Raw genomic sequence first — 9945 nt, 5'->3', positions numbered from 1 at the left:
TGGCCTACCCTGCAGGCCCGAGCACCACCCAGCCTGGAACCGGGGACGACGGCCAGGCCAGGGGAGAGGAGAGGGCGAGCCAGGCAGGCAGGGAGCACAGTGGTGGGGGGAGAGGGGGGACGGAGGGCCCCGGGGTGGGTGAGGGCTGAGGACTAGGAGCGGGGTGGCGGGAGGAGGGAGGGGCCGAGGGGCTGCCACTGGGATGGGGGCCGTGGGGTGAAGTCGGCTTCTGGATCCAAAGTTAAGAAGGAAAAGGGCAGCCGAGGCTGCGATGGGGTGGGGGCCGGCGGGGAGGCCGGTCCAAAGGAAAGGCCTGGGGGGGCGTCGCAGCTGGAGGGGTTAGGAGGGCAGAGAGCGGCGCGAAGGTGGACCACGGGGTAAGGTGGGAGGGCGCCCGCCCCGCGGAAGGACGGGGACATGGGCAGGCGGGCAGCGAAGCAAGGCCCGGCCGGAGGGCGGAGAAAGGCAGGGGCAACTCTCCCAGGGAAGGCTGCTCCGGAGCTCCAGCTCGGACTAACGGGCCCAGGGCGCTGGTCCCATCCGGAGCTGCGGCGGCCCCGCCCGTGTCCCCACTCCCTCCGCTCCGCCGGGCCGGCTGCAGGCGCTGCCGGCGCTTCCTCCCGCCCCCCGCCTGGGCCCCGGCGCCGCTCGTCCAGGTCAGGTCGCCGCGGCCCGGCCCGTCTCCGCTCGCTGCGCCGGCGGCGGCGGCGGCCGAGTGTGACTCCCCGGGCAGGCCGCCCGCCCCCGCCCCCGCCCCCGCCCCGCAGGCCCTCCTCCTCCCCTCCCGGCCCCACCCTCCGGGGCCTGCCGGCTCCCAGCCTCCACCCCCCAACCGGGCCGCCTCGGGTCCTCCCAGCTCTCAAACCCACCCGGACAACTCGGGGGCTCCGCACGGGGCCTCTCGGGCCGGCGAGGTTTCCGGGTGTCCCTGCACCTAAGGGCCTGCCCCTGTGGCCCCCGGGCTCTCTCTGCCTCACACTCTCCTATCAGCCCTCAGGATCCCTCTCGGGGTAGGTCCCCTCTTAACTCGGCTGAGTCCCTCAAATACGCCAGCCTCCAGGAAGCGGTCAGGAACCCCCAAATATTTGGGATCTTCGCTAGTCCTCCACCTAGTCACCCACCCTTCTCATTCCAGGAACCTCTCTCCTCCAGTGAGACATGCCTGCGTGCCGGAAGGCGGCCCCTCCAGGACCAAGAGGCGCCCAGGATCGATTTTTCCTGAGCCCTTACAATGCCCATGAGTCTCCTTCCTTAGGACTCAACGCTCCCATCTCCTTCTTCTCTCCCCACCCTCTGGTGCCCTCCCATGTCCCCCGAGGCCCACCACAGCCCACGGGGCTTCCACCAGACCATCTGCTGCAGGGCAGGAGCTCAGAACAGACTCTTGTCTCTGTTGTCTCCCCACACAGCACAGGCCAGCACCCCATAAAAGCTCAGGGACTGACTAAGCAGAGCATTCCCCCAACAACAGACGTCCACTCTATCCCCCTTGGGTTCCACCCCACTCCCAAGCTTCCAGCCTACAAGGCTCACCCCAGGTACCCCGGATCCAGAGTGCGGATCTGACTCTGAGGAACAGCTTGTGAGGGATGATGTCATGATTGCTGGGAGGGTCAGCAAGGGGACCTTGGGGAGCTTTTCTCAGTTGTCATAAAGAACACGCACATAAACCCATTCTCCTCCCCCAGCCAAGAGCCACAGATTGTCTTCCCCTTCAAGCCACTTCAGAAATCACAGTGCCAGCGGAGAGAGCTTCTGTGTGGTAGGAGGGAGGGTGGGAGGTGGGGGTGCAGGGAGAGAGGAGGGGGCATAGTTTCTCTGAGATGAAGGCGACATCTAGTGGTTTTGGGGGAAATTTAATGCTATTTTCTTAGGGACGGTATTTCTTTATGGAACACTGGCTGCCTTGCACAGTGGCAGGGGTGAATAAAAAAAATAGCTGGACGATACAGTCCTTACCGTTGAGGAGCATATAATTGGATCCATGAGGCTCCAAGACCAAAGGCAAGCCCTCCTTCAAATGTCTCTTGCCCCAAACCCAGTAGAAATGGAAGACAGCTTGTTTTTTAACAAGGAGGAATGGTAACTGGAGTTCCAGCTTCCAACACTGGTAGTGAAAAGGAATTTTGTTTTATCTGAGCAAGGAAAAGAAGGATATAATAGTCAAAAGGGTGACAGGAAAAGAGACGGCTCTAACTTTAGACCAAGCTAACCAAATAATACTTTTCAAGCAACTACATGCAGCTTAATAAGAGAAGCAAGTCCCAAATGACACAATCTCTGCCAGAATCACAGAATGCCAGGGCTAGAAGGAATCTTATAAATATGTTGTGCAACCCCCTCCTTTAAAGAGGATTAAAACTAAGCCCCAGAGGGGAAGTCACATAGCTTCCTCCCCCAACCTGACGGTTTTTGATGGCAGAGCGGAGACTAAAATCAGGTTTGCTGGTCTCTAAGGTGGCGTTCTGTACAGATATTCTGCTGACTCATGGAACTCACTATATGAAGCCATGCTTACAGGGCCATGGCCACCAAAGACCCAGATAAGTCTGTCTGGAACACCACTGTTGCCCAGACTCCCAAATAAGTTCAAGTGTGTGATATGTCTCTTCAAGCATCTTTCCCCCTCCCTCTTCCTTCCACTGGCCACTAATACTAGAAAGTGAGAAGAGGCAGGTACTTTTCCATTGATTTTTAAGGAAAGTAGAAGAGAGAGGGAAAGACAGAGAGAAACATGGATGTGAGAGAAACACATTGATTGATTGCCTCCTGCATGAGCCCTGATCAGGACCCGGGCTGGGGAGGAGCCTGCAACCAATGTATGTGCCCTTGACCAGAATCGAAAACAAGACCCTTCGGTCCACAGGCCAACACTCCATCCACTAGACTAAACTGGTTAGGGCAGCAGTGAAAGGTATTTGTTTTGTTTTTCATTTGGGGATGGAGGGTTGAAAACGTTAGATAAATGAAAACTTTGGTTACCTATATATTCCAATGCCTGGGAAATCTAAAGATCCTGCTGGTCTGAGCCAGATAGGATCCAACTTTCTCTCTGTGAGATTGATAATGCCTCCTTCGCAGACACTGTCTATAGTTCCTTCTGGGACAGGACCAGCCCAAACTCCTCATTTCTGATCCGAAACGAAGCTGTGGAGCATCGGATCAGCTCGCTGTTAGAAGCTGCTGTGGTTTCCAAGCTGCACTGTCCCTTAGTGGAAAGAAATCCTGACCTCAGTCACACTCAGGACCCTTGCTGGGTCCTGGAACCACCATGGGATTTAGACTCATGCTGATCTCATGACAAGCCTTGATGCTGCAACCTGCCTCCCAGTTCAGCACTCAGCAGCTTTATGACTTACCTGATTCTGCAGCTAACTCTGGACCCTCAGGTTTGCTCTGCACCAGACCGTGCCTCCAGGCCTGTAAGACTCCAGAGAAATAAAACACCTTCCAGTCTTCTCTCTGCCTGGCTAACCTGACTTGCAGAACAAGGTTTTGATTATATGCCGTTCTCTCCTGCACACAAGACAGACAGGTCCAAGAGAACCTGCCAACAGAGGCAGGAGAACAGGCATGGAAAATGAGATAAAAGGAGGCAGAAAAGATGCATTTCAGATGCAGCATTTCAATAAGGGAGAGGAGGAAGCAGTGTAAAAAGAGAAACATAGCCCTGGCCAGTTTTGCTCAGTGGATAGAGCGTCCGTCAGCCTGTGGACTGAAGGGTCCCGGGTTCGATTCTGGTCAAGAGCACATGCCCAGGTTGTGAGCTGGATCCCCACTAGGGGGCATGCAGGAGGCAGCTGATCCATGGTTCTCTCTCATCATTGATGTTTCTATCTCTCTCTGTCTTCCTCTCCCTTCCTCTCAGAAACCAATAAGAATTTTTTTTTTAAAAGAGAAACATAGCGAAATGTGTTGAAAACAAAGAAAGACTTTATTAAAATTCTGCATTATTTCTTTTAACCCCAGCAAGGGAGAGATAGAATCCTGAAAACAGGTCAAACCCCCATTATTGCTCATGTGGCCACACTCCTCCCCTGCCCTACTTCCCTCTCTTTATATATAGCAGCACACAGTCCGGTTCTAGACCTTAGGTCCTTTTTAAAAATATATATATATATGTTTTTATTGATTTCAGAGAGGAAGGAGAGAGAGAGAGAGAGAGAGAGAGAGAGAGAGAGAGAGAGAGAGAGAGAGAAACATCAATGATAAGAATCATCGATCGGCTGCCTCCTGCACGCCCCACACTGGGGATGGAGCCCACAACCTGGCTGTGTGCCCTGACCAGGAATCGAACCGGGACCTCCTGGTTCATAGGTCAGTGCCCAACCATTGAGCCACGCCGGCTGGGCTTAGGTCCAGTTCGCCTTCCATATCCTTAAAGAGCTGCTGTTATTGTTTAAAAGGTCAAGGGGTTTTACTTTGCCCTCACACAATGCTTTCTTTTAGAGTTAAAAAGTTTTTAAATTTAAAATCTTTTCAAATCAGATCTCAGCTTCTAACTTACCTGTCTAGATATGTAGTCTAAAAGTTGAACTGGGCCTGACTGCAGTGGCTCAGTGGTTGAGCATCGACTTATGAACCAGGAAGTCACTGGTCTGATTCTCAGTCAGGGCACATGCCCGGGGTTGTGGGCTCAAGGCAGCCAATCAATGATATCATTGATGTTTATATATCTCTCTCTCCCTCTCCCTTCCTCTATGAAATCAATAAAAATATATTTTAAAATAAAATAAATAAAAGTTGAACTGGTAATGTACTCCTAGGGGTCAAAAATACATTTTGTGAAAAGATAGTCTAGAAGAGTAGTTTTTCTATGGAAAACCTTCATGGAGAGCCAGTGATCCCTAAGAAAGAATTTCAGAATTGTCAGGAGAATTTATCTTCAAGATGATTCAAGCTCCAAGTGCGCCCATTTTCACCTGTCTGCTCCATCCACACTTGGACCTGCACCTCTGTAAGTGTCCAGGAAGGTGCCAGTGGCATCCATGGCTCTTCCACACTTGGCCTGTTTTCCCAGGTACATATACTGCTTCCTTCTGTTCCTATTACCACCCTTCACCATGATCACCAACCCCAGTAATTACTCCCCACCCCTGAGGATCATCTGATAGCATAATGTCTCAAATATGATATTCTCTGTCCTATTTTTTCTCCACTCCACTTAAAATTCTACTTGCTGTCTTCACAAAATCTTTCACTGAGAAAAGTGGCATGTGTCCCCTCACCGTTTGAGCCCTCACTTTACAAATATCTCACATAAAAAGAAACAAAGGAAGCATGATCACAGCAGCTTGTAGGGAACTGAAAAGTACTCATCACTATTTCATTCTGCTCTGCTTAGAATTTTCTAGAGAAGACAGAGACTGGAAGAGGAGGCAGAGCAATCTGAAGCAAGATTCGACACAACTGTACTCTTCTGCATGGCTGCAATATGTCAGTACGACCAAAAGAGTAGCTAGCTGTGGCGATGTAGGGTTGGCTGGCAGACGGTTAAGAGGCTCCTAGAGAAATCTAACCATGAAATGCTGAGTGCCTGGTCTGGGATGATGGATTAATAATAAAGAGAGAGGAACAAATGTGAGATACTTTGAAGGAAGAAACAACAAGACTTGGTGGCAGCCTGGATCTACTGGATAAAGAGGAAAGATTACTCTAAGGCAGGGGTCACAGAGGCAAAGGCCAGGCAGAAAATGTAAATGCAAGAGGCAGCTGGATGAAGATTCGCAAACCAGGAAGCCCCTGGACCATCTAAAGTGGATGCCACCACTCTGGGAAGTAGCCCAGAGCTGCCATTTTTTAAAAAAATATGTTTTTATTGAGTTTAGGGAGAGGGAGAGAAACATTGATGAGAGAAACATTCATCAGCTGCCTCCTGCATGTCCCCTACCAGGGATCAAGGCTGCAACCCAGGCATGTGCCCTGGCTGGGAATCGAACCATGACCTTCCGACTAATAGGTCAATGCTCAACCACTGAGCCACACCAGCCGGGCCAGGACTGCCATTTCTTACAGTTTTCCTTTAGACTGTCTCAACAGCCTCTGTGACAACTCTCTGGGCCTCCAGTCTCACTTCCCTCCAATTCATCCTCCACAATGTGTTCAGATGCCAAAGTGACTTTTTGAAACAAAAACTTAATTATGTCACTTTGCTGCTTAGAATCCTTAAATGGTTCCCCATGAAAGCTGTGTTTTTCAAACTGTTATTTTTAGCAGCAAAACCCTTCCTTCAAATAAAAGCTTAAGCACAAAACAGAAAAGAAGCCCAGCTGCTGTAGATGAAGTAGCAGTGCAGGACCCAAAACCTGGGGCCCCCTGCCCTTAGCACCATCTGAACCCCCGAACCTCTGGGCGGTACCCCTCAAACAGGGGGCGCACAGAAAGATTTTCCAAGGGGTATGTATGTCCAGGTGGTTTCAAGGGAATGCATTTACAGATCCTCATCTTCCACATGGACTCTTCCCTAAAACTGATCTGCCCAAGAATGGGCCTGTGTTCACACAGTCCTCCCACTTTGCAAAAGAAAGGCATATCCCTTGTCTAGGCCAAATCTTGTGGTGACGAACTGTTCTAGGGTGTGAAAACTGCAGGGACACCAAGCAAAGGGGTATGTAAATGAAGACCTTGGTTTAGGGAAACTTAAAGATGAATCAAGGTACTTTAAACCGATAGGGCTTCCTGTCTTTTCCCACCATGTACATTCTTCTGTTCAGGGTAAAACTTGGCATTGGAAATGGGCTGGTTAGCCCATGCTGGGATTCTCTATAATCAGCACAGCCCAAGGAGACTACATTAATGACATACTTTCTTTTTAAAAGTAGCTGGAGTAAAAATAAATAAATAAAAGTAACTGGAGCACATGAAAATAGTTGAATTGTACTGTATGTAAATTATACTTCAGTGACCTGTCTTAAAACAAAGGAAAAACTGTAATTGGAAAGTTGTGCAGGCCATCAAAAAATTCAAATACACTGAATAATAGCCATGGATAAAAAAATTAAGTGACCACCTGGCCAGCGTGACTCATTGGTTGAGTGTTGACCTATGAACCAGTAGGTCACAATTTGACTCCCGGTCAGGGTACATGTCTGGGGTTGTGGGCTCAGTCCCCAGTGGGGAGCATGCGGGGAGACAGCCAATCAATGATTCTCTCCCGTGTTTGATGTTTCTGTCTCTCTCCTCTCCCTTCCTCTCTGAAATCAATAAAAAAAATATTTTTAAAAATAAGTAACTTATTTGGTGTGCTTTATTCAATAAGATTTTATTCTACTTTAACAAATTATCATGAAATATTTATTATAACAGTCAATCCTCAGCTTATTTCAACTTATAAAGTGATTAATATTTTCTATCTCCCATTAACAATTCATAAATTTAAATTTGTCATAATAAATGTAAGATTTCAACTTAAAACTGTGTGAGAGGGTTATTATTACTTTAGGGAGCTCATGAGCAAAAAAGTTTTGAGCTCTGTGGCTCAAAATAATGTTTTGAAAATCAATGGCTACATAGTGACTTGATCCTGTCAGACCTACGTCTCCCTTCTTCTAATAAATATTTAAAATAACAGCACCTTTATTGATCTAAAATGAAATTCATAGATAACAACCTATCTATACACATAATTTCAAAACACCAAAAGTGTCCTTCCTAGCTGTGATATAAAAGAGGAATAAGGACAGTAATAATAATAGGTATTTCAATACATGAATGGTTGGACATGACTATTACAGAAGACTTACGGAAGCACTCAGATGCATGTACCTAACTATAAGAAATGAGTCAGTTAGGATTTAAGAGAAGTTAGATCAGAGGCCATTACATTACAAACATGCTAGATTAAACACTGGTGTTAGGATAACTAATAACAGACCAATCTATTTGTATATAACAATAACACCCTACACAAAGTTTGGTGGAACATTCAAAAATTAGGCAGAACTCAGGATCTCTAAATCATATGAAATTCAGGACATTTATTTGACATCCCAAATGTATTGCCAGTGTTGAAGTACGAAGAGTAACAAGATAACATTTCTTCTCTTGTGGAATACATGACCTAGTGGGGTTGGTAGAAAAATAAACACCTACTTTAAAACAATATATTCTTAATTATGTGGAACTGTTCTCACATTGCACATTGCAGAGTCCAGTATTTGTGGTCCCCAACTACCAAAATGCCCGTAAAATCCACCTCCCATCGCTATAGAAATCGAAACACCCCACAAATGTCTAAAATGCCCCTTCAGGGGCAGTACCGCTGCTGTTAAGAACCGCTGGCCTCCTGGATAGAGAACAAGCATGTTAGCCCATTAGGATCTGGCTCTGGCCTTCTCTCCAGCCTTCTCTGCTGCTATGTCTGCCTTCTAAACATAAAGAACTATTCTTAGTTCCCTAAGTGAGCCACATTAGTTCATCAGCCTGAAATGTCTTATCTTCCCTTGACTTCTGACTATTCTTTGAAGCCTTCCACCCCACTTTTTATAACTCTTAATACATTATTTTAAATTTTTAAAATATATTATTATTGATTTCAGAGAGGAAGGGAGAGGGAGAAAGAGACAGAAACATCAATGATGAGAGAGAATCACTGATCGGCTGCCTCCTGCATGCCCCCTATTGGGGATCGAGCCTGCAACCCGGACATGTGCCCTTGTCCAGAATCAAACCTGGGACCCTTCAGTCCACAAGCTGAAGTTCTATCCCCTGAGCCAAACCAACTAGGGCAATACATTGTTTTTAAAGTAGATAGTTACTTTCTACCTACCCCACTAAATTGTGTATTTCATAAAAGAAAGAACTGTCATATTTAATCTTTGTACCTCAACACTGTGCAAGACATTTTGCAGTCAAATAAATGTTTTCTCAATGAATAAACAAGAGCACAGATGAATGGATTCACTTTACAAAAAAAAGAGGGGCGGGGGAATATTTCCTCTGAGACTGCAGAGAAATATGGGACAATGGATTCAAGGATGGATTTAGTGATAAATTTAACTTATCTCTTGAGCACTGAATTCAGTGAGATGTAAACATAAGCTCCTCTCCTACCAGTCTTCTTCATCTAATCCATGATAAATGTCTCCTTCCCACTCGTCACAACAGCATGAACAGAGTCCACACCTCTCTGCTCCCTTTTGGTTACGTGAGAACTCACTCCAGCCCAATTGGTTTAAACTCCAATCTCAGGTTCAAGGTAGAAGTCATCTCCTCTCCTCTTCCAGCCCAAGCCCGAGCCATGGCTTAAGGAACCTGAAGTGAGGAGGAGTATATGGTCCCTTCTATGACGTCTCCTCTTCCTCTTCTAATTCTCTAGAAGGTGATCTAGAGGGGTTCTAGCTCTTCTGGGGTTGGGCAGCAGGAAGGAAACAGAGAGGAAAGAGATAATAGTCTCGTCAGTCAACAGAGTAGTTACACAACCCACTGCTGGTTGCAGATGACAGGCCATTCCAGCCTGTTTCCAGGCAGATGTCAAAATGCCAGATCTCTTACAGAGCACTGTGTATGTTCTTTAGGAAGTTCCACGAGGCCTCTAATGTAGACAAACAACCCTGCTCCAAGTCATCTCCTTCAAACCCTCTATCTTCTGTCCAGCAGGCAGCCTGTTAGATGGGCTACCAGAAAGATGCTCAAGTCCAGCTCTCTTTCCCAGGGTCCCTTTGACCACAAGAAACTCATGCGTCTTTGCTAAGCCAAGCTATTCCGCCATCACCACTGCCCAGTCCTTCCACCTCTCTTTAATTTCCTTTCCTCTTCTCAGATCGATGCAGAGCCTACCAAGTCTACTGTCCAAACATAGTCTAACCAGGGAATGAGAGATCAGTCTCTCTTTCATGTATATGCTCTCTGATACCCTCTTGCTTGGTTTGGGGCAAGAGAGGGGGAAGTACTCCCTACTAGGCTCATGACTCCCTCCCTTGAGTCATCTTATATCTTGTTGATGGG

General features: G+C 47.6%; 1 protein-coding gene across 3 annotated transcripts in view; it reads right to left on the bottom strand.

Moving 5' to 3' along the window:
- Positions 1-1839: 1839 nt before the first annotated feature.
- Positions 1840-9945, bottom strand: part of RGP1 (RGP1 homolog, RAB6A GEF complex partner 1) — a 44360-nt gene continuing 36254 nt past the window's right edge. For 2 of the 3 annotated variants that reach the window (XR_013996667.1, XR_013996668.1), the window contains exon 12: positions 1840-2135. The gene's annotated coding sequence lies outside the window, so the exon portion shown is untranslated. The remainder of the gene's footprint in view (positions 2136-9945) is intronic. The other variant, XM_081103559.1, reaches the window with a different exon arrangement.

Source organism: Myotis nattereri, assembly GCF_964212035.1.
Source record: "Myotis nattereri genome assembly, chromosome: 12".
Lineage (NCBI taxonomy): Eukaryota > Metazoa > Chordata > Mammalia > Chiroptera > Vespertilionidae > Myotis > Myotis nattereri.
This window is presented reverse-complemented; position numbering and strand designations above follow the sequence as displayed.